The sequence below is a fragment of the Nuphar pumila genome, chromosome 7 (genome assembly GCF_984573655.1).
Source record: "Nuphar pumila chromosome 7, dmNupPumi1.hap1.1, whole genome shotgun sequence".
Taxonomy (NCBI): Eukaryota; Viridiplantae; Streptophyta; class Magnoliopsida; order Nymphaeales; family Nymphaeaceae; genus Nuphar; species Nuphar pumila.
Window position 1 is genome coordinate 85,069,239 of NC_143255.1, and position 21,438 is coordinate 85,090,676.

A 21,438-nucleotide genomic window follows, 5' to 3' on the forward strand; every position below is an offset into this window, starting at 1 on the left:
CTTTATTTTTCATGTATTTAAATTTCAATAGTGATGTAACTTGTAATTAAACTTTGGAATAAGAATTTATATTTCCTGCTTAGCTTCGGTTGCATTGCATATAGTTTATAATTTTAATGTGTGATGGATGATGATTCATGCATATTTTTATAAATTCACCATGGTCTACACGAATGGCACATACACTAGCTTTTATGAAGTTTATAAACTTGGTGGAATTTGTATTTATGGCCATAGTCAGAATATGAATGATACCCAGATTTATGATCTTCACATTAGCCACATTCAGCCTACACTCTTAGGCTAACTTCAAAATGCACTGCATTTCTCAAAAAATACAAAAAGTATTTCTCAATTCCTCAAATCCATATTCATTCATTTCATGCATTTGTCAACTCCAATTCAAAATCCAAGTCAAGGAAATTGAATCTCCTAAGTCTTATAGCAAAATCGATTTTCCCAAAGACATTGAATTTCAATGATATTTCAAATATTTCCCAAGTTCCAAATTCAAATTTTCTAAGTTGGAATTTCAATTTCAATGTTTAAATTCAGAGAAACCAAATCTCAGAATCGATTTTCACCAAATGTCAAGGATTTCTCAAAATCGATTTTTATCCCAATTCACGATTTTTCATGTGATACCTATTCTAAATATTTCAATCATTCAAAGCAAACATCATGTTTTCAAATGTGCATTTTCTGAAAATTCATAGCACATGCCTGATTCTATGTGCATTTAGAGATTAGAATATGATTTAGACAAGTTGAATAGAGTAGAGCATAAGATTGATCCTTGGTTCAATTACCCCTGTTAAAGGTGGCAGGAACGGTTGAACCTCGTACCGACAGGCGAGTCCCATTCTACGGAATTTTTCCGCATTTTAAAAACGGAGGTGAGTTATTTTCAAAAACTTTTCAAAGGTCAGTTTGATTTGCAAAAGTAAAATTTTGCGATGATAACAGGTTTGGCGACCGTGATGGGACCTGTTTTCGCCTGATCAATCTAATGCTCTACTTAGTTCAAATTGTCAAAATAGATTTCCATTGAATGTCAGCTTTGCTTTATGATATCATGTGAACCTAGGAGCCTAGACTTGAACCCAGCTGACATGGAATGCATATAGACTAGGTATGGTTTGGTAGGACAATATTGAGGAGAATTATTCATAGACTTAGGTCTAATACAACACTCCGCAATTTAGGAATTGTATGAAAACAATGCTTGCTTCTTCAAATATTTCAAAATTCTATCTCTTTAGGACTTAGAGCCTTCTGTTTGATTGCATGTGCTCATGTTTTTCAAAAATCACCCCACCTGTATTGTCCCGGTCTTCACGTTGCTGGGCTCTCTTCCAGAACCATAGTTCGGGACAGAGCCTCACAACTGGGCCACCTATTTGAGTGAAAACCACCCTGCCACGTACCAAGGGCCATAGTCCAACGTATATCGGAAGGTGCTCAAGGATGTTGGAAAACTTGAACCTAGAACCGGAGAAATTGATTTTATGCCACGTACATCGAGCCTTGGCTTGAGTATATAGGCATAATTGGATTGGATACAGTTGATCTGAACCTTAGAGTTAGGATTAAGGTCCTACAGATATTTCAAAATTTGTGCATCTAGAGTCAGCTTTTAGGGAATGCTGTATGTGCATACTTGTTTGTGCAGAATGTGATTGAATATGTTATAGTCATTTCCTTTTATTTTCCATATTTTCCCCGATTTTCTCAAAATTCCCCAATCTATGTCCATGTACTGTCGAAGTTTTAAATCTTGGATGATTTTCCAAAATACTTCATTTTCCATTTATTTCTCCATATTTCATCAAACCCTAGACGATTTTCCAAATTTCCCTTCATTTCCTTCAAAACTCTAGGTGATTTCCCATCTTTCCTGTCTTCTGGATCTCGAATTTCCTGCTTTATTTTTATCCTGCCTGCATTTTTCTCAAAATTACTGTATTTTTCTCAAATCTTATTCCAATTTCCATGTCTTCCAGTCCGATGGCATTCAGTCAACTTGATTCAGTCTTCCCTGAGGGTCACATCTCCTACGAGGTGCGACAACGTCTTCCCGAACATCGAGTCATCAGCATCGGATCCTTCTTTCCCCAGTGGTATTATTCATGGTTCAAGAACTTCTCTCGTATGTTTCCGGACCATCTGGATGAGTGTGGATTGGAACTGGCATCCGCAGTGGGAAAGCAGATAGTCAACGGCAACTTGATCCATGCACTAGCAGAGTGGTGGAATCCGAGCACTTCTACCTTCTGGTTCCCGTGGGGCGAGATGACAGTGCTGATGGATGAAGTTTTAGAGATCATGGGATTGCCCGAGCCAGCCGGTCAGCCTGGAGATCCATTGGAGAAACAGTTTTTGATTAATGTTAAGGGTCTGGACCCTAAGGATGCCTTAGCCCGCATGACAGGACGCAAGTCTTGGCCTCTGATTGAAGAAGATGGAAATGAATATGTGGATCTGCTCGAAATCTACAGACAGCATGGGACATTTGTGGAAGTCAGTTCGTTGTCTAGGACAACTCGAGAGAGAATTCAGCATGCGATGGTTCTGTGCACGGTGGGATTGGCTTTCTTTCCCGACGGACGAAATTACATGGATATCAGAATAGTTCAGCTTCTAAGGAGATGGGGAAGTCGACAGACCAGCCGCCTCTCAATAGCCATAGCCGCACTCGCCTTTCTATACCGAGGGTTGACTCGTTTCGCACTCGGAGAATCGATTCTAGTCGAAGGGTGCACCTATGCCTTGCAGTCTTGGTTCCTCCGGCATGTGCCAGTCCGAGCCAATTCATTCAGATACAATGGAGAGAAACTTCTTCCAGTTGCACGATACCGGTTCTTGATCGACAACCTCCAGGAGGAAGAGGTCGTATGGGACTACTTTGATCGCCAGGAATCACCTCCCAGATATACTTATGCATACGACAAGCGATTCAGGCTACTTGGCCCGTTTTTCTACGCATACTATCATCCAGAGCGGTGTGTCAGGCAGTTCTCTCAGAGGCAGAAGCGCGTAGAGATTCGTCCACTAGTCGGGGTTCTGCCAGAATTCGATCTCGCATCAGATCAGTGGTCCGGAGCATACCATTCTGCCAGACATGGCTGGGATTCCTTTGTCAGTCTTACTATTTTTCCTGGTCCTCGTGTATCTTCTGATTATCTGGAGTGGTGGAAAATTGTTTGTCCCCCTCCCCTTTGTCAAGTGTATTATTGATAAAATCATGTTTTTCCTCTCAATAAAAATTCCTTTATTTTACATTGGTTTGACGACCTCGCCTCAGTAACAAGGCATACCTTCAGTTGTTTATCTTGCAAATAATAGCAACACAATTGTCGTAATCCCAGCGACGACTCAATCCCTAGTAATGGGATATTATTTCAATTGTCTACCAAAATTCTCAACAAATATTTTCCTCCAAACCAAATTTCCTTCAGAAGCCTAACCATCAGTTCTGCCCTGCAGAGAGCATCAGTAATATTCAAGAGAACATTTGTGATACCCGATGGTTGATACAAGATCCAGAAACAAAGCCGCATCAGTTGAAGGCATCGCGTACTCAGTAGCTTCAGAAGAGGAAATGGACTCACCCCGTAGTCAGGGTCAGCAAGCAGAGGATGACATGGATCCCCAAATGTACGTCATGTTCAAAAAAATGATGACCAAGATGCTGGCAGAGCAAGCTGAGGCCAGTACTGAGCAAATTCATACCAAACAGAAGGATAGGGATCACACAACAAAGAATGTGAAAATCATTAAAAAGCAGAATCGCCATGAGAAAATGTCTGATGAGTCAGAATCAGCAGATGATACTGACAAAGAGTATGAAAACAAGCGAGAATTCAAAAGGTCGACTCAGGGGCAGGGGTCGGCCTACAAATCCAAGAATCAGTCTGTTGACGACCCTACGCAGTCACAACTGAAAGATGTGATGAAGATGGTTAAGGATCTTCAAGCTCGTGACAAGGGCAAAAGAGTCTTTACAAGTGAAGACTTCTATGATGCACTGGATGGGGATGATGATCTCGATAACCTCCCCAAGAAATTCATTAAGTTTGATGGTTCGGGTGTCCCAAAGTCACACCTCGCCCTTTTCTTTGCAGAGTGTTCCAAGTTCAGGAGGAATAACCGAGCCTTATTTCTTTGTTTCCCTCGCAGTCTGGATGGTATTGCAGCAAAATGGTATTCAGAGCATATTAATCCCATAGAGCTGAAAGAGTTTGATAAAGTGGTCAATTTGTTTATTGAGCGCTTTTTATTCAATGTTGAAGCACTCCCGACTCTCAGTCATCTCTGCAGTCTGAGGCAGAAGGAAAACGAGAAGGCCAGGGATTTCATTCACAGATGGAGATCCGCTTGCAATAAGATGCGTGAGCCAATAGCAGAAGGACACACACTATCTTTGATCCTGAGCAACTTCTCGCAACCCCTGAGGGGACTGATTTCTACATCTCCATCGAAGAGCTTCATAGAACTGACAGAACGAGCTGAATGGATTGAGTTGAGTATGGAAAATGGATCTTATGAAGGTTTCATATTCACCAAAAGCAGCAGTCAGCAGGAATCTAACAAGAAAACCCATTTTACCTACTCTACCAGCAACAACAAGAACCATTATAAGGGAAATGTGAAAGATCACAGCTCTGGCCCAGGGGGACCAAACCCCAACAAAAATGAGCAAAAAGGTGAGTCGATTCCCCAGTATGATAAGCAACCTCAGCGATCTTTTGAGCAAGGGTCGAGACCTCAAGAAAAGTCGAAGCACGACAACTGGAGTTTTGAATGTGACTTTACTCCCCTAGATCAACCGCGTGAAGAAATCCTTGAATATATGTTGGTCAAAGAGATGATTAAGCTCCCAAGAGTCAATGATCCTCCTATCACTAGGGGAAGATATAAAGATCAATTCTGCAAGTTTCATCGGGCCATGGGGCATGATACCGAGTACTGTTTCGTTCTCAGGAATATTATTCAAGACTATATCGATAAAAATATCCTTGTGGAAGGCAAAGAAGAAGATAAAGCAACCAGCTCATCAGCCCCTTAAGAGCGACAAGGCCATCACTCTTTCATTCTTGCATTTTGCTTTCGTCGTTTTGTATGCATGGCATGGTCTCATCTCTTTCATCAATAAAATTATCAATCTTCCTCATAGTTTGGCATCATCTTTTGTATTTCTCCTTTTTTACAAAAGGCCTTTTCACAATGAGTAACCTCTTTCAGAGTGTCTCCCGAATTCATCAAGAAGCACATCGTCAATCTTTCCACTGTTATCTTCAAAGAACATTCCTCAAATATCAATTATTTATCCTTTCATCCAATATCTTACTCCCCCATTACACTGGGGCATTATTTTAAAAATTGTCTTCAAAACATCCTGTATGCAGGCAGGTACAAGCAAATCTCTCATTTTGCACACATGTGTACTCATTTACATCATTTTGCATTTGCATCAATTCATTTGCATTTTTGCATACATCAACTTGCATCAATCCAATACCCATTTAGGATAAGGGATGAATTCTGAGACTCATGGCATTTGTCTAGGTCAGCGTGAGGGTAAAAGATTGAAAATCTCACATTACAATCATCAAGCGCTTTCTAAACACCAACCTTTTTCAAGTTCGTCCTGCGGGCCGAGTTTTTATCAAAACCATTTTTACCGGTCAACCTTCGGGTGAAGCGAACTTTCTAAATCCAGTTTTCACTGGTCGAACTTCTTAAATCCGGTTTTCACTGGTCGAACTTCCTAAATCCAGTTTTTGCTGGTCGAACTTCTTAAATCCAGTTTTCACTGGTCGAACTTTCTAAATCCAGTTTTCACTGGTCGAACTTCTTAAATCCGATTTTCACTGGTCGAACTTCCTAAATCCGGTTTTCACTGGTCGAACTTCCTAAATCCGGTTTTTACTGGTCGAACTTTCTAAATCCAGTTTTCATTGGTCGAACTTCCTAAATCCGATTTTCACTGGTCGAACTTCCTAAATCTGGTTTTTATTGGTCGAACTTCCAGAATCCAGTTTTCACTGGTCGAACTTCCTAAATCCAGTTTTCGCTGGTCGAACTTTTTAAATCCAGTTTTCACTGGTCGAACTTCTTAAATCCGGTTTTCACAGGTCGAACTTCCTAAATCCGGTTTTCACTGGTCGAACTTCCTAAATCCGGTTTTTACTGGTCGAACTTCCAGAATCCAGTTTTCACTGGTCGAACTTCCTAAATCCAGTTTTCGCTGGTCGAACTTCCTAAATCCGGTTTTCACTGGTCGAACTTTCTAAATCCGGTTTTTACTGGTCGAACTTCCTAAATCCAGTTTTCACTGGTCAAACTTCCTAAATCCGGTTTTTACTGGTCGAACTTCTTGAATCCAGTTTTTACTGGTCGAACTTTCTAAATCCGGTTTTTACTGGTCAAACTTCCTAAATCCGGTTTTTACTGGTCAAACTTCTTGAATCCAGTTTTCGCTGGTCGAACTTCTTAAATCCAGTTTTCACTGGTCGAACTTCCTGAATCCAGTTTTCACTGGTCGAACTTCCTGAATCTGTTTTTACTGGCCGAACTTTCTAAATTCAGTATTCACTGGTCAGACTTTTTCAAAGCCCAGCGTTCGTGCGGGTACTTTTTTTGAAATCCAATGCTCTTACTGGTAACCTTCCAAAATCCAGCCCTCGTACTGGCAATCTTTCAAAACCCAGTGCTCGTGCTGGTAACCTTTCAAAATCCAGTGCTTGTACTGGTAATCTTTTAAAACCCAGTGCTCGTACTGGTAATCCTTCAAAACCCAGTGCTCGTACTGGTAACCTTTTAAAACCCAGTGCTCGTACTGGTAATCTTTTAAAACTCAGTGCTCATACTGATAACCTTTTAAAATCCAGTGCTCGTACTGGTAACCTTTTAAAGTCCAGTGCTCGTACTGGTATCCCTTAAAAATCCAATGCTCGTACTGGTAATCTTTTAAAATCCACTGCTCGTACTGGTAACCTTTTAAAGTCCAGTGCTCGTACTTGTATCCTTTAAAAATCCAGTGCTCGTATTGGTAATCTTTTAAAATTCAGTGCTCATACTGATAACCTTTTAAAATCCAGTGCTCGTACTGGTAACCTTTTAAAGTCCAGTGCTCGTACTGGTATCCTTTAAAATTCAGTGCTCATACTGATAACCTTTTAAAATCCAGTGCTCGTACTGGTAGCCTTTTAAAGTCCAGTGCTCGCACTGGTATCCTTTAAAAATCCAGTGCTCGTACTGGTAATCTTTTTATACAGTGCTCGTATTGGTACTTTGTCAAAGTTCGGTCTTCATACTGGTCGCAACATAACTCTCACATTGAGGTTCAGGCTTAATCTTTAGACCTGCGAACCAAACAATCTGTATCAGACTCTTGGGTCGTTCCATTCTGTTAGTCTGACATTCGGGTTGCCGATTTTGTCAAGACCTCTAGTCATTCGTGTTATCAAGCAGTTCTTTGAGTTATCAAAAGCTATCAAAATCAATCGCCAAGTATCTCTCTTGCGAGGGACCCTTGTTTCCAGGGAGAGTTCGAGGGAGCTCGTTTCTTTTCGCATGTCTTTATTGTTCGTTCGTTGAACCCCTTTTTCTAGGGAGAGTTTGAAGGGACTCGTGATTCACGAACAGTTTGCAAAATAATCTTTATTGTCACACAAGGAACCCTTTTTCTAGGGAGAGTTTCGACGGAAGCTCGTCCTCCTTGTAGCCTTAAATGTCTTTTGTTAGGCCACCCCCGTCGTCGAGGACCCTTTTTCCAGGGAGAGTGTGAAGGACTCGTTCCTCTATGATATCCTTTCAATATCTGTTAGCGGCCCCCTTTCCATAAGAGAAGCCTAGAAATAGGGAGTTTTGACGAAAACTCTATTTCTCTTCGAAAGTTCGTTTTGCAAACACCTCCTCTTCAGGGAAGAGAGGAGTATCTTTTGTTACCCGTTCAGGTAAGGGTCAAGCCTGAGTCTCTCCTTTGGGGAAAGGAGAGGAGAATCTAGCCACGGATGTGTCATTTAGATCTCAAGTGATTTCTTTCACCAAGGATTTCAGGAATATTTTGCCAATTTGTCATGAAAAATAGTTGTTGATCTCAAAATCTTTACTGCATAAAATTGTACCTCAGAATACCTTTAGTATTACTTCCGAAAGGACAAAGCTTTTGTGAAAAAGGATTCAAAATTCAAAATCTTTCTATTGGCCAACCAAAAGGATGAAGAATAAATCCGCGATATGGCCAGCAAAGAAAATTCAATGTTGTTGTAAAGCCAGAAGTGATTGATATTGATCGCAGTCAATGGCATATTTTTAAAGACCATTCTTGGAAAATAAGCAGTCAAAATATCCTGGGTGATACAGAAAAATCCACTCAATCTCCATATCTCCTCAATCACCTAAGCTGCAATTAAATATCTGCAAAAGGGATCTCTCAACTGTCGTCAAGATGAAGGCGAATTAGACGAGTCGACCCCCGGGGCCAAAGAAGATTTGAATCATCTCCAAGATGACGGAGTTTGTGACGGATCCTTCCAGGGAAAGTTCAGATCACCGTCGAGATGAAGGCGAGTGTGATGAGCCTCTCGACAATCCCTAAAAGGTATTTAATTTCCGCTATCATCAAGAGATTCCCAACCAATGAGCCAATAACCATCAATATAATCCCTGAGAGAAAAGAAGGATCGGAACATCTCTGAGATGAAGGAGTTTGTGACGTACCCTTCAAAAAAAAAATAAAGAGAGAAAAAGCTAGGACATCTCCAAAATGAAGGATGATGTAATTCCCTAAAAATCCAAGAGAGCTCCAATTCTATCAAAAAGAGAGTGCGGAAAGATCATCATGAGAAGAGAATCCCAGGATATCAGACTGCCGAATCTATCAAGAATCTTCTTTAATTTTGTGAAATTCTTTTATCAATATCCTTTCGCTAATAGCTCTCGCAATATCAAGAATACATTCTTTTCCGTCCATATCAATGAAATTGATAGCCTCCTTGAAGGAAAGTCAATTGCAAGTAATTTGAATTCGAATCTTGATTCTACGGAGTTAAGCCCAGTCGGAGGTAATACTTCAGGTAGAAAAGAGGGAATATTTTTCATATATATATGTGCTTATCATTCTTGAATTAACTACAATTTTTTTATCTTATTGGCAATCTTTTTAAGTTATCCTGACATGAAGTGAGAACTTGATGTTTATTTTGATGTATCCAGGCGTTGTTGTTATCCCCTTTAGGATCGGATGATGGGAGTTGTCCAAGATCCTTCCCTTCTTGTTTTGATTTGAGTGCCTGGGCTCTCAGATTCGCACACTTCCCTATGCTCCCCACTATCCCACCATAGACAGTTCCCGTTCAGGTTAAGGGTTAAACTTGAATTTTCTGCAAAAGGTCATCTGTCTTAAAAGCCATTCAGTCTTAGCAATGAGACGTCCAAGATCAATCCCTTTTCAAGCTTTAGGGAACCCCCTTTCTTCCTTTTGCAAACCCCTCTCGGATTTATTGTGCAGAATTCGAAGGTTCCATCATGGTTTCTTCATTTGAGAATTCCGTATATCGTCCCCTTTCAGGTTAAGGGTTAAGCCTGAACCTCGTTTTTCCACGAGGTATCGTCCCCTTTCAGGTTAAGGGTTAAGCCTGAGCCTCATTTTTCCACGAGGTATCGTCCCCTTTCAGGTCAAGGGGTTAAACCTGAGCCTCATTCTGATGAGGTATTTCATTTATCGTCTCCTTTCAGGTTAAGGGTTAAGCCTGAGCTTCGTTCCATACGAGGTATTTCCTGTCCCATCCAGGTTAAGGGCAAAACCTGAATCTCACTTCTTTTCGAAATAAAATTTTCTCCTTATTCTTCATTTCATATCTATCATCATCATTTGAACTAATTCTTTCATACCCAGTCAGATTCATCTAACTGGGGCATTTTTATAGTCCAAATTTGGTGTGTTTTCTTTGCCACTAAGCTCGGCTTTCAACCGGCTTAGCAGCAAAGAGGGGCATCTATAAACATCCCAAATTTTCACCCTCATCCAGTGTTTGTCCATTTCATAAGTCATTACATATCATTGCATGTCATTGCATGTATTCTGCATAGCATTGCATGTCATTACATCTCATCTTCGAGATCCAGCACTCTTATTTCAAAACATTCAATCCAGATTTGAATTTTAAAGCTTTATTTCAAAATCAATTTCAAAACCTGGGTTTTTATTCAATACTTTGTCATTTTCCAACCCCAGGACTTTATATTTCGAAATATTTTCTTAGAAAATAATCTGGATTCCTTTCAAATTCAAACTTTAATCGATTTCAATTCATAGATGAGACCCATTTAGATGGTGTCGCTTCTGAATGCCTCTATTCATCAAATTTCTCAAATTTTTGAAAGTTTCAGTCCGATCAGGACTCTGTCTCAGAGTCCTAATCCGGTCAGAAGTCTGTTTTACTTCCATTCTCAATCTTTTTCGATTATTTTCAAAATTTAGGTCATTTTACAGAGTCCAGTTAGTTCAGGACTCTATTTTAGAGTTCGGTCGAGTTAGGAGTCTAACCCTGACTGTGTTTTCTAACTTATTTCATCATTTCTTAATAAAATCTTTTGAAAATTCTTTCATTTGGCTTTTAAAATCTAAAATCTCAGAATCCTAAGAGTTCAGGACTCTAACCCGGAGTTCCAGTTCGCTTGAGACCCTATTTTCAAAGATCTTGAATTTCAAATACTGATTTTAACCCCTTTTCAAAGCCATTTTCAGTGTTTATTTCAAAAATGTTCAAAATTCGATGTGGGCCCACTCAGTTGGCACCATATCCAGAGGAATTCTAACTCAGTTAGGACCTTATGCCATTTCAAAAATCCTAATTTTAAGTTTACTTTTGAAAATCTTTTGAAAACTCCTTCAATTTCAAGTTTTAAAATCGCTTTTTGAAAAACTCAAGTAGGACCCACTCGGGGTGGCACCAGATTCGAGTAAGTCAGGGCTAGACTAGGGTTAGTTGATGTCTTGGTTAGTGTTAGAGGTTTAGAAGAGTCAAAACCATTTTGAAAAACTCATTTTTGAAAGTTAGTTTTTAAAACTAGTGTTTTTAAAGGTTTTTAAAAGTGTTTTAAAAAACCAATGTGAGAGAATGCCAAGTGGCACCACATTTGGGGGATTTTTAGGTTTAGTAAGGGGTTAATTAGGAACTATTTAGGATAATTTAGACTAGGGGTAGTTAGGTAACTCCACCCCAAAATCGCCCCCCTTAGAAGAGTCCAAAAATTTTTAAATTGTCAATTTTTAAAACCTAAAAAAATTCTATAAACAGGGACCCATAGGGGGTCGATTTTCCCAATCCCTCTCCTATTGGATTATTGGAGCTTCTCTCTCCTCTTCAGCCTTTCCTCCATTGCTGCAACTCCAAGGTATGAACTTCTTCACTTTTCTTATTTTATTTAATGTTTTTTAATGCTTTAAACCTAGATTTAGGCTTGGACACCCCTCCTTATGGAAGATCAACCATGGTTTCACCTCAAGAACTATCAAGAACCAGCAACAACAATCCAAGAAGGTGATATAACCCTGTTTTGCATAATTTACAGAGATTTTAATATGATTCATTACATTATTAACCAATAAAATATATGATTTACCCTTTTTAATGGGTTAAATCTATGTTTTAAAGGTGATATCAAATTCCAGCCACTGATTCCCTGTTTTTAATTTATTTTCATGGTTTATTCATGTTTGTTTTACGTTCTATAGCATAGAAATAAGTTTTATTTATAGTTTTATGGTTTATTTTATTTATTTACATTAGTTAATGCATGGTTTTTCAAGTTTCTTAAATTTCTGTGTGTTTTAGGTTTAGAACAGTAAAGATGATGTTATTTCGGATTGAAGCACTCATTGTTTATTTATGATTTTTTTATATGTGATGCATGCATGAGTTATTGAGTTACTGTAGAAAAATCATAGGTTTTAGATATCGGGAACCCTGCCAAAAAAATCAGACATCAAATCGGGTTTTTAAAGCTTTAAAATCGTGGTTAAAATCAAGAAGGTAACTTGCTGTGATGATATTTCTCTCATCTTATATTAGATTTTAGATCTGTAAAGTGCTATGGATTCACATTGAGTAGATCGGTCTGCTGTGAAATTTTTGGATTTTTTTTATCACTGTTTAGTATTTTTCCCCTTTCAGAGAATCTGTTTTTAAATTTAAAACTCGTTAGGGTTTACCAAAACCCTAATCAGACTTGTGTTAGTCATAAATCCCAAACCACAGATCCGATTTTAGATCTGTAAAAAGTGAGTATTGTTATTTTTCTGTCTGCTGTTCACCACTAAAATTTCAGAGATGTTTGTTTAGGATTGCTATTTATTTCTATATTTTCAATCTGAAGTATCCGTTTTAATCCCTGTTAAAAGTGATATATTTTAGCTCAGATTGCCGGAAGACTTTCTCCCTAACCGGAGATGCTTTTCCCGATATGTAAATTGGGAAATCTCTGTTTTCCTTTCTAGTTAGTCTCTGTAAAATTTCATAAATTTCCATGGAAATTTGACCCCTGGTTCAGGTCTTGGATTGAAACTGGTTGGTGAATTAGGTCAAAAATAGCATATTTTTAGGGTTTAATGCAATTTTCGGATTAATTTAATGTCAAAAAATTATTTTTATGATTCCAATTCGACATTAGGGTTATAACAAGTGCAGATACCAATTTTTATGGATTTTGGAATCCATTTGATGGCTGAATCAAGCAAATTGCAAAACCGGGTTCCTGAAAGATCCAAAAACACTGCAAAAATCACAAAATTTGTGATATTCATGGATTTTCGTGCATAAGCATATATTTTTAGGGTTTAATCATGTTCATAATCATATTAGGATGCTTTAGGTTTAATTTTGTGCTCATTTGATTTCATTTAGTGCATAAAACCTAAGTTTTTACCAAAATCTCTTTTTAAAAACCCTGATTTCAAGGCCATAGTCTTGCTATCGGGGGCAATTTGGTCATTTGACCTAAATTTCGAAATCCCTAACCGTAATTTTCATATTTTTAAGCATGTCATATCATATTTAGCTTAGTTTATTCCATTCAAATTTCAAAACTTGCATTTTATCAAAATATCTTTCAAAAAACCCTAATTTCAAGGCCATAGTCTTGTTATTAGGGGTATTTTGGTCATTTTGAACCCAATTTCGAAATTTCATATTTACCTTTATTATTTATTCATATTTTATCATTTTGATTTAAGGGAATCATGGCAAAAAGGCTTATATCTAGCAAAATCCAACAATTTCCTGATATTGTTGGATAAATCTAGAAAAGCCAACATATTTTCATTAACCAAGTTTTCTAGTTTTGCAGGTACATTGAAGACTTTATTTTTCATGTATTTAAATTTCAATAGTGATGTAACTTGTAATTAAACTTTGGAATAAGAATTTATATTTCCTGCTTAGCTTAGGTTGCATTGCATATAGTTTATAATTTTAATGTGTGATGGATGATGATTCATGCATATTTTTACAAATTCACCATGGTCTACACGAATGGCACATACACTAGCTTTTATGAAGTTTATAAACTTGGTGGAATTTGTATTTATGGCCATAGTCAGAATATGAATGATACCCAGATTTATGATCTTCACATTAGCCACATTCAGCCTACACTCTTAGGCTAACTTCAAAATGCACTGCATTTCTCAAAAAATACAAAAAGTATTTCTCAATTCCTCAAATCCATATTCATTCATTTCATGCATTTGTCAACTCCAATTCAAAATCCAAGTCAAGGAAATTGAATCTCCTAAGTCTTATAGCAAAATCGATTTTCCCAAAGACATTGAATTTCAATGATATTTCAAATATTTCCCAAGTTCCAAATTCAAATTTTCTAAGTTGGAATTTCAATTTCAAAGTTTAAATTCAGAGAAACCAAATCTCAGAATCGATTTTCACCAAATGTCAAGGATTTCTCAAAATCGATTTTTATCCCAATTCACGATTTTCCATGTGATACCTATTCTAAATATTTCAATCATTCAAAGCAAACATCATGTTTTCAAATGTGCATTTTCTAAAAATTCATAGCACATGCCTGATTCTATGTGCATTTAGAGATTAGAATATGATTTAGACAAGTTGAATAGAGTAGAGCATAAGATTGATCCTTGGTTCAATTACCCCTGTTAAAGGTGGCAGGAACGGTTGAACCTCGTACCGACAGGCGAGTCCCATTCTACGGAATTTTCCCACATTTTAAAAACGGAGGTGAGTTATTTTCAAAAACTTTTCAAAGGTCAGTTTGATTTGCAAAAGTAAAATTTTGCGATGATAACAGGTTTGGCGACCGTGATGGGACCTGTTTTCGCCTGATCAATCTAATGCTCTACTTAGTTCAAATTGTCAAAATCGATTTCCATGGAATGTCAGCTTTGCTTTATGATATCATGAGAACCTAGGAGCCTAGACTTGAACCCAGCTGACATGGAATGCATATAGACTAGGTATGGTTTGGTAGGACCATATTGAGGAGAATTATTCATAGACTTAGGTCTAATACAACACTCCTCAATTTAGGAATTGTATGAAAACAATGCTTGCTTCTTCAAATATTTCAAAATTCTATCTCTTTAGGACTTAGAGCCTTCTGTTTGATTGCATGTGCTCATGTTTTTCAAAAATCACCCCACCTATATTGTCCCGGTCTTCACGTTGCTGGGCTCTCTTCCATAACCATAGTTCGGGACAGATCCTCACAACTGGGCCACCTATTTGGGTGAAAACCTCCCTGCCACGTACCAAGGGCCATAGTCCAACGTATATCGGCAGGTGCTCAAGGATGTTGGAAAACTTGAACCTAGAACCGGAGAAATTGATTTTATGCCACGTACATCGAGCCTTGGCTTGAGTATATAGGCATAACTGGATTGGATACAGTTGATCTGAACCTTAGAGTTAGGATTAAGGTCCTACAGCTATTTCAAAATTTGTGCATCTAGAGTCAGCTTTTAGGGAATGCTGTATGTGCATACTTCTTTGTGCAGAATGTGATTGAATATGTTATAGTCATTTCCTTTTATTTTTCATATTTTCCCCAATTTTCTAAAATACTGGACGATTTTCTCAAAATTCCCCAATCTATGTCCATGTACTGTCCATGTTTTAAATCTTGGACGATTTTCCAAAATACTTCATTTTCCATTTATTTCTCCATATTTCATCAAACCCTGGACGATTTTCCAAATTTCCCTTCATTTCCTTCAAAACTCCAGGTGATTTCCCATCTTTCCTGTCTTCTGGATCTCGAATTTCCTGCTTTATTTTTATCCTGCCTGCATTTTTCTCAAAATTCCTGTATTTTTCTCAAATCTTATTCCAATTTCCATGTCTTCCAGTCCGATGGCATCCAGTCAACTTGATTCAGTCTTTCCTGAGGGTCACATCTCCTACGAGGTGCGACAACGTCTTCCCGAACATCGAGTCATCAGCACCGGATCCTTCTTTCCCCGGTGGTATTATTCATGGTTCAAGAACTTCTCTCGTATGTTTCCGGATCATCTGGATGAGTGTGGATTGGAACTGGCATCCGCAGTGGGAAAGCAGATAGTCAACAGCAACTTGATCCATGCACTAGCAGAGCGGTGGAATCCGAGCACTTCTACCTTCTGGTTCCCGTGGGGCGAGATGACAGTGCTGATGGATGAATTTTCAGAGATCATGGGATTGCCCGAGCCAGCCGGTCAGCCTGGAGATCCATTGGAGAAACAGTTTTTGATTAATGTTAAGGGTCTGGACCCTAAGGATGCCTTAGCCCGCATGACAGGACGCAAGTCTTGGCCTCTGATTGAAGAAGATGGAAATGAATATGTGGATCTGCTCGAAATCTACAGACAGCATGGGACATTTGTGGAAGTCAGTTCGTTGTCTAGGACAGCTCGAGAGAGAATTCAGCATGCGATGGTTCTGTGCACGGTGGGATTGGCTTTCTTTCCCGACGGACGAAATTACATGGATATCAGAATAGTTCAGCTTCTAAGGAGATGGGGAAGTCGACAGACCAGCCGCCTCTCAATAGCCATAGCCGCACTCGCCTTTCTATACCGAGGGTTGACTCGTTTCGCACTCGGAGAATCGATTCTAGTCGAAGGGTGCACCTATGCCTTGCAGTCTTGGTTCCTCCGGCATGTGCCAGTCCGAGCCAGTTCATTCAGATACAATGGAGAGAAACTTCTTCAAGTTGCACGATACCGGTTCTTGATCGACAACCTCCAGGAGGAAGAGGTCGTATGGGACTACTTTGATCGCCAGGAATCACCTCCCAGATATACTTATGCATACGACAAGCGATTCAGGCTACTTGGCCCGTTTTTCTGCGCATACTATCATCCAGAGCGGTGTGTCAGGCAGTTCTCTCAGAGGCAGAAGCGCGTAGAGATTCGTCCACTAGTCGGGGTTCTGCCAGAATTCGATCTCGCATCAGATCAGTGGTCCGGAGCATACCATTCTGCCAGACATGGCTGGGATTCCTTTGTCAGTCTTACTATTTTTCCTGGTCCTCGTGTATCTTCTGATTATCTGGAGTGGTGGAAAATTGTTTGTCCTCCTCCCCTTTGTCAAGTGTATTATTGATAAAATCATGTTTTTCCTCTCAATAAAAATTCCTTTATTTTACATTGGTTTGACGACCTCGCCTCGGTAACAAGGCATACCTTCAGTTGTTTATCTTGCAAATAATAGCAACACAATTGTCGTAATCCCAGCGACGACTCAATCCTTAGTAATGGGATATTATTTCAATTGTCTACCAAAATTCTCAACAAATATTTTCCTCCAAACCAAATTTCCTTCAGAAGCCTAACCATCAGTTCTGCCCTGCAGAGAGCATCAGTAATATTCAAGAGAACATTTGTGATACCCGATGGTTGATACAAGATCCAGAAAGAAAGCCGCATCAGTTGAAGGCATCGCGTACTTAGTAGCTTCAGAAGAGGAAATGGACTCACCCCGTAGTCAAGGTCAGCAAGCAGAGGATGACATGGATCCCCAAATGTACGTCATGTTCAAAAAAATAATGACCAAGATGCTGGCAGAGCAAGCTGAGGCCAGTACTGAGCAAATTCATACCAAACAGAAGGATAGGGATCACACAACAAAGAATGTGAAAATCATTAAAAAGCAGAATCGCCATGAGGAAATGTCTGATGAGTCAGAATCAGCAAATGATACTGACAAAGAGTATGAAAACAAGCGAGAATTCAAAAGGTCGACTCAGGGGCAGGGGTCGGCCTACAAATCCAAGAATCAGTCTGTTGACGACCCTACGCAGTCACAACTGAAAGATGTGATGAAGATGGTTATGGATCTTCAAGCTCGTGACAAGGGCAAAAGAGTCTTTACAAGTGAAGACTTCTATGATGCACTGGATGGGGATGATGATCTCGATAACCTCCCCAAGAAATTCATTAAGTTTGATTGTTCGGGTGACCCAAAGTCACACCTCGCCCTTTTCTTTGCAGAGTGTTCCAAGTTCAGGAGGAATAACCGAGCCTTATTTCTTTGTTTCCCTCGCAGTCTGGAGGGTATTGTAGCAAAATGGTATTCAGAGCATATTAATCCCATAGAGCTGAAAGAGTTTGATAAAGTGGTCAATTTGTTTATTGAGCGTTTTTTATTCAATGTTGAAGCACTCCCGACTCTCAGTCATCTCTGCAGTCTGAGGCAGAAGGAAAACGAGAAGGCCAGGGATTTCATTCACAGATAGAGATCCGCTTGCAATAAGATGCGTGAGCCAATAGCAGAAGGACACACACTATCTTTGATCCTGAGCAACTTCTCGCAACCCCTGAGGGGACTGATTTCTACATCTCCATCGAAGAGCTTCATAGAACTGACAGAACGAGCTGAATGGATTGAGTTGAGTATGGAAAATGGATCTTATGAAGGTTTCATATTCACCAAAAGCAGCAGTCAGCAGGAATCTAACAAGAAAACCCATTTTACCTACTCTACCAGCAACAACAAGAACCATTATAAGGGAAATGTGAAAGATCACAGCTCTGGCCCAGGGGGACCAAACCCCAACAAAAATGAGCAAAAAGGTGAGTCGATTCCCCAGTATGATAAGCAACCTCAGCGATCTTTTGAGCAAGGGTCGAGACCTCAAGAAAAGTCGAAGCACGACAACTGGAGTTTTAAACGTGACTTTACTCCCCTAGATCAACCGCGTGAAGAAATCCTTGAATATATGTTGGCCAAAGAGATGATTAAGCTCCCAAGAGTCGATGATCCTCCTATCACTAGGGGAAGATTTAAAGATCAATTCTGCAAGTTTCATCGGGCCATGGGGCATGATACCGAGTACTGTTTCGTTCTCAGGAATATTATTCAAGACTATATCGATAAAAATATCCTTGTGGAAGGCAAAGAAGAAGATAAAGCAACCAGCTCATCAGCCCCTTAAGAGCGACAAGGCCATCACTCTTTCATTCTTGCATTTTGCTTTCGTCATTTTGTATGGATGGCATGGTCTCATCTCTTTCATCAATAAAATTATCAATCTTCCTCATAGTTTGGCATCATATTTTGTATTTCTCCTTCTTTACAAAAGGCCTTTTTACAATAAGTAACCTCTTTCAGAGTGTCTCCCGAATTCATCAAGAAGCACATCGTCAATCTTTCCACTGTTATCTTCAGAGAACATTCCTCAAATATCAATTATTTATCCTTTAATCCAATATCTTACATCCCCATTACACTGGGGCATTATTTTAAAAATTGTCTTCAAAACATCCTGTATGCAGGCAGTTACAAGCAAATCTCTCATTTTGCACACATGTGTACTCATTTACATCATTTTGCATTTGCATTAATTCATTTGCATTTTTGCATACATCAACTTGCATCAATCCAATACCCATTTAGGATAAGGGATGAATTCTGAGACTCATGGCATTTGTCTAGGTCAGCGTGAGGGTAAAAGATTGAAAATCTCACATTACAATCATCAAGCGCTTTCTAAACACCAACCTTTTTCAAGTTCGTCCTGTGGGCCGAGTTTTTATCAAAACCATTTTTACCGGTCAACCTTCGGGTGAAGCGAACTTTCTAAGTCCAGTTTTCACTGGTCGAACTTCTTAAATCCGGTTTTCACTGGTCGAACTTCCTAAATCCAGTTTTTGCTGTTCGAACTTCTTAAATCCAGTTTTCACTGGTCGAACTTTCTAAATCCAGTTTTCACTGGTTGAACTTCTTAAATCTGGTTTTCACTGGTCGAACTTCCTAAATCCGGTTTTCACTGGTCGAACTTCCTAAATCCGGTTTTTACTGGTCGAACTTTCTAAATCCAGTTTTCACTGGTCGAACTTCCTAAATCCGGTTTTCACTGGTCGAACTTCCTAAATCCGGTTTTTACTGGTCGAACTTCCAGAATCCAGTTTTCACTGGTCGAACTTCCTAAATCCAGTTTTCGCTGGTCGAACTTCTTAAATCCAGTTTTCACTGGTCGAACTTCTTAAATCCGGTTTTCACTGGTCGAACTTCCTAAATCCGGTTTTCACTGGTCGAACTTCCTAAATCCGGTTTTTACTGGTCGAACTTCCAGAATCCAGTTTTCACTGGTCGAACTTCCTAAATCCAGTTTTCGCTGGTCGAACTTCCTAAATCCGGTTTTCACTGGTCGAACTTTCTAAATCCGGTTTTTACTGGTCGAACTTCCTAAATCCAGTTTTCACTGGTCAAACTTCCTAAATCCGGTTTTTACTGGTCGAACTTCTTGAATCCAGTTTTTACTGATCGAACTTTCTAAATCTGGTTTTTACTGGTCAAACTTCCTAAATCCGGTTTTTACTGGTCAAACTTCTTGAATCCAGTTTTCGCTGGTCGAACTTCTTAAATCCAGTTTTCACTGGTCGAACTTCCTGAATCTAGTTTTCACTGGTCGAACTTCGTGAATCTGTTTTTACTGGCCGAACTTTCTAAATTCAGTATTCACTGGTCAGACTTTTTCAAAGCCCAGCGTTCGTGCGGGTACTTTTTTTTAAATCCAGTGCTCGTACTGGTAACCTTCAAAAATCCATCCCTCGTACTGGAAATCTTTCAAAACCCAGTGCTCGTGCTGGTAACCTTTCAAAATCCAGTGCTTGTACTGGTAATCTTTTAAAACCCAGTGCTCGTACTGGTAATCCTTCAAAACCCAGTGCTCGTACTGGTAACCTTTTAAAACCCAGTGCTCGTACTGGTAATCTTTTAAAACTCAGTGCTCATACTGATAACCTTTTAAAATCCAGTGCTCGTACTGGTAACCTTTTAAAGTCCAGTGCTCGTACTGGTATCCTTTAAAAATCCAATGCTCGTACTAGTAATCTTTTAAAATCCAGTGCTCGTACTGGTAACCTTTTAAAGTCCAGTGCTCGTACTGGTATCCTTTAAAAATTCAGTGCTCGTATTGGTAATCTTTTAAAATTCAGTGCTCATACTGATAACCTTTTAAAATCCAGTGCTCGTACTGGTAACCTTTTAAAGTCCAGTGCTCGTACTGGTATCCTTTAAAATTTAGTGCTCATACTAATAACCTTTAAAATTCCAGTGCTCGTACTGGTAGCCTTTTAAAGTCCAGTGCTCGCACTGGTATCCTTTAAAAAGCCAGTGCTCGTACTGGTAATCTTTTTATACAGTGCTCGTATTGGTACTTTGTCAAAGTTCGGTCTTCATACTGGTCGCAACATAACTCTCACATTGAGGTTCAGGCTTAATCTTTAGACCTGCGAACCAAACAATCTGTATCAGACTCTTGGGTCGTTCCATTCTGTTAGTCTGACATTCGGGTTGCCGATTTTGTCAAGACCTCTAGTCATTCGTGTTATCAAGCAGTTCTTTGAGTTATCAAAAGCTATCAAAATCAATCGCCAAGTATCTCTCTTGCGAGGGACCCTTGTTTCCAGGGAGAGTTCGAGGGAGCTCGTTTCTTTTCGCATGTCTTTATTGTTCGTTCGTTGAACCCCTTTTTCTAGGGAGAGTTTGAAGGGACTCGTGATTCACGAACAGTTTGCAAAATAATCTTTATTGTCACACAAGGAACCCTTTTTCTAGGGAGAGTTTCGACGGAAGCTCGTCCTCCTTGTAGCCTTAAATGTCTTTTGTTAGGCCACCCCCGTCGTCGAGGACCCTTTTTCCAGGGAGAGTGTGAAGGACTCGTTCCTCTATGATATCCTTTCAATATCTGTTAGCGGCCCCCTTTCCATAAGAGAAGCCTAGAAATAGGGAGTTTTGACGAAAACTCTATTTCTCTTCGAAAGTTCGTTTTGCAAACACCTCCTCTTCAGGGAAGAGAGGAGTATCTTTTGTTACCCGTTCAGGTAAGGGTCAAGCCTGAGTCTCTCCTTTGGGGAAAGAAGAGGAGAATCTAGCCACGGATGTGTCATTTAGATCTCAAGTGATTTCTTTC